Genomic DNA, 4,631 nt, shown 5'->3' with positions numbered 1-4,631 from the left:
TTAATATTTGCTATTGATTATTTATGGATTAAGCTTGATGACGTCTAAATTAATTTTATGGTTTTATATATATATCTATGTGATTACATGTGTCATGATGAAACATGAGTGGATGAGGGATGGTGGACCCAAATGCAGGGAAAGGTAAGCAGACAACCATGACTTGATGGGACTGGACTGGTTGCCATGACTGGACGAGATTTGATGGGACTGGTCTCCCATGACTGGACAGGATGTGAGTAGACTGGTCGCCATGACTAGACAGGCCGTGACTGGGCCTGATTTGACTTGACTTGCTGTGGAGTGGCTATGATTTGGCTGGAGCTATGGCTACTTGGCTGTGACGAAGACTTGACACACGAACTTCCACACATAACATAGACAATGCACCCGCTGATTCTTCTTCTACGATTTCCGTTAACTCCCTGTGGCTGCGCTACAGCGCCACTCCAAACTTGGCATATACATTACAGCCGTTAAACGTCCTCAGCGTCTTCTTTTGGACACACGTAAGTCTTGAAATGCTTCTGTGTGTACGAGATTTGTTTGCTTTGCTTCCGTCTGGATGGGGCCTGAATACACCAACACTAATGAGACACACCTGGGGAAGGGAAGACACAGGTGGACGTGGTTAGACATAACAAGACAAGGGAAAAATCCCGTAACACGTGACAAAAACAACAAGAACACGCCTAACAAACAAAATTCCCCCAGAACCAAAATGTGACAACATGCATTTTGTAAACACTTTAAATACACGTATGGATAGGTTAATCACTTAGGTTTTTTTTTTGGGGGGGGGGGGGGGGGCAACACAAAATGTCCTGGATAATAGCAACTCAACTTAATCCTTTCTACATTTGTTGATGGAGTCCCCAACCACCAGAGTGTGGAGTGGACCATACCAGGTTGCAAAGAGAGACTGACCTAAACCTATTTTATTGAACATCAGAGTCTAAATGGCTGCCTATGCCTCTGTCAAACCCCATCTCTAATTTGATATGGAAAAATTAAACAAGCTAAAAACAAGCTAGTAAAAGTGGGGGGGGGGGGGGGGACTCATGGTGCATGCAGCATGCAAGCTGTTATCCCTGCTCCTTGAACATTTAATGGGTCATGATCCTTTCAACGGTGAAAATGTGCTCTAAGAGCTCATTGCCAATATGTTCTTTCACATTAGCTCCAACCCAATGAATACAGTAAGATAAAGTATCCTCTGGGAGTCACCAAAGTGGTCAGCTTGGTGAGTTTTTTATGGCAACTGACCGCTTCCTTCTCACGTAAAACCCCCAGGTTGACCCTTATACTTCAGCACCTTTTCTCCCAGCATCCGTATGGATTATTCATCAAACCTTGGGGAACTGGAGCTTAGAATTGCAAGCTCCCCTTTCAAGGTATGTCAGTAATGTTGTCAACCCTCATTTGCTTCTCAGCAGCTATGAAGTGAATTGACCGATCCATATATGCTTGCACCATATTCATGTCTGACAGCGTTATGACGTCCAGAGGCATGCCATTGCTTGTGACTGCAGCTGTCAGTCTGAGTTCCCCCTGGAGAACAACTGCTAAATCATACATGCTTTTGTGTGCATATGGGAATTTTTCACAAATTTGTACATCCACCTGCAGCACCAACACAAGGACAAATAAGAATAATGGTGTGCGTGTCTGAGGTGAGCGGACATGAATTTACTCTAATAAAGGGTTTGGAACAGACATTACGGTAGATTCAGGAGACAAAAGTCTGTGGATTGATCAGCTGCCTGTATATACATTCACAAGATATCAGAGCAGTATCAATATTACCATGGGTGTGCCGTACAAGATGGTGGCAAAGGCATCAGAAGAAAAGCAACAATGTGAGAAAGAGATTAAAACGCAGAGGAAAGGATTTTTTAAAAAACGGGGGGGGGGGGGGGGGGGGAGCTTTTTGTGTTGTCCAATACACAGTGACATCTTGGGGTTTGTTCAGATTTGGAAACTAATCTTCTGATATAAAATATTGAAAGAAAGAAAACACTATCACCGTAATAAAACAGTATTATATATATATATAGTTATATATATATATATATATATATATATATATATATATATATATATATATATAGTTTTATAGTAAAATGTAAAACTATAAAATGCCTAACTTTGAAAAAAAAGAAGCTGTTTTTCTGATAATTTTCTTTTGAGGGTTGGGTTGTATTTTGGAATATTTGTTTTAGTTTCTGTTCTTCAAAAAAAACCTTATTTTTTTCTTATTTTTTATTTTTTTTTTATTTCTTGCTGTTTTTCTGAATCATTCCCTCCCCCATAAAAAGAAGAAGAGAAACAAAAAACAAAGCCCCCCGCCCCAAAAATTACTACGTTTTTTTTTTTTCCAAATGAATGCAATACGCTTCAACTAGTGTATATGATGATGATGATGATTATTTGGAATAGAATGTGCAGTATTCCCATTACATTTGTCTGCATAGAAATAAACGTTATTTAAAAGATTATGAGCTTTACTCTCTTTTTATTTTTAAATCCACTACAGTAGGCCTACTAATAATCAAACTCGTACACCCTTCACTCTAAAAACAGTTGGGTCAAAAATAACCCATTATGGATAAAAAAATGGGCCGATCCTCTACTTGGGTCAATTTGACCCAACAAGGACCATTATTTATGAGTTATATTACACTAAAAGACTGTTGGATTGGATTGGTCCATTTTTGATCCATAATTGGGTTACTTTTGAGTCCAATTGTTTTTAGAGTGTTAAAACTGCTGGGTCAAAAACAACCCAATTTTGGGCAAAAATTGGACCGACACGCTACTTGGGTCAATCTGACCCAAGTTTCTGAGTTGTAATCCAAAATTGGATCAAATTGACCCAAGTAGCGGTCCAATTTTTGACCAGAATTGGGTTATTCATATTTTGACCAACAACTTTGGGTTACTACCCAGAAAGCTGGGTCAAATTGACCCAAGTAGTGGGTTGGTACAATTTTTGACTAAAATTGGGTTATTTTTTACCCAACCTCTTTGAACCCATAAAACACACACCACACTCAAGCTGTAAGTCGAGAATCGCTGACTCACGCACCGCGCCTCGAATAATCGCTCTGCGTCTGGGCAAGGACGGGGACCCATTAGATTCAAAGTGACAGAACCACGGGCCCATTAGAACTGGGAAAAGACAGATGGGATGAAAGACAAGACTGCAGCCAGCAGTGGCTCTGCATGGTGCCACCACTGTTTTGAGAGTGTCGCCTAAAATAAGGAAGGCCATTAATAACCTCCTCACTGTTGCTGTCTGGCGCTTCGTGCAAGACTGTGTGAAAGAGACCCGAGGAGAAAGACTTTGTATGTGCTTTGGCATTTGTGCACACTGTATACTTGTGCAAGGCTTGTATATTTGCCTTTAATTGGGTTGAAAGGCTCTCTTTTCACATACGCATGTGTTTGTTTATGTGCTATGTCTGTGCCACGGTGGTTGGATGGGAATAAGATAGTAGCGATGCGTTCAGGGAACACCTCTGTGAGAAGTTAGGCTTGCCAGGTGTAATGACTGTTTTCATTCTTGTCAAACCTTTACTTTGGCATATGAACAAAACATAAACTTTGACAGGGAGGGTTTTTTTGCACCTCATGATCCAGAAATATGACATGCACATAGCTGCACTGTGAATGTGTTTACCCAAAGATGAAGTGGGCACTTCGGTAGTGGGGGTGGGGGGGGAGAAAAAGAGCATTTTCCCTGAGTGGCAAGGTGAGTCATAATTATTAACTTATTTCAGGCGTTCACGCTTTTAAAGAAAACCTCAGACAAATCTCCCACATTTGATTTGTATTAGTCATCCATGCCCAATGGGGGAAAACCCATCCAAAATGAGCAGCAGGAATTTACAAGTTACAAGTTGAGTCTGCTAATTCAAATTTAAGCCTTGTAACGACTTAATGATAAAGTCAACCTTTATCAAGGCCAAGTCAAGTTCGAGTCCACAAGGTCTGAGTCCAAATCAAGTCCAGATGAGGTCAAGAGTAAACCCTAAGACATAAAAATACTGTTTTCACGATCACAATCATGACTGGATGGGACGTGAGTGGACTAGTTTCCATGACGGCGTGGATTGGTCGCCATGACTGGACGGGACGTGAGTAGATTGGTCGCCATGACTGGAACGAGCGTGACGTGACAGGTCCTGATTTGCCTTGACTTGACTTGACTTGCTGTTGAGTGACTTGACATGGCTGGGGCTATGGCTTCTTGGCTGTGCTGAGGACGACTTGGTTAGTTGTGACGATGGCGATTTGGCTGTGGCGATGACTTGGCTGTGACGAAGACTTTATGCACGAACTTCCACACATAACATAGGCAATGCACCCACACCGACCAGACGGAAGCATAGCCGGCTTCGTTCCTCAAACAAATCTCGTACACACAGAAGCATTTCAAGACTTACGTGTGTCCAAAAGAGGACGCTGAGGACGTTTAATGGCTGTAATGTATATGCCAAGTTTGGAGTGGCACTGTAGCGCAGCCACAGGGAATTAACGGAAATCGTAGAAGAAGAATCAGCGAAGAAGACGGACACTTTAAAAAAAAAAACTTTATTGCAATCTAAAGAACAAACATGGCTTTGCAT

The sequence above is a fragment of the Leptonotus elevatus genome, chromosome 21, assembly GCF_054856555.1.
Source record: "Leptonotus elevatus isolate MCC_2025b chromosome 21, RoL_Lele_1.0, whole genome shotgun sequence".
NCBI lineage: Eukaryota > Metazoa > Chordata > Actinopteri > Syngnathiformes > Syngnathidae > Leptonotus > Leptonotus elevatus.
Note: the sequence above shows the minus strand (reverse complement) of the source record.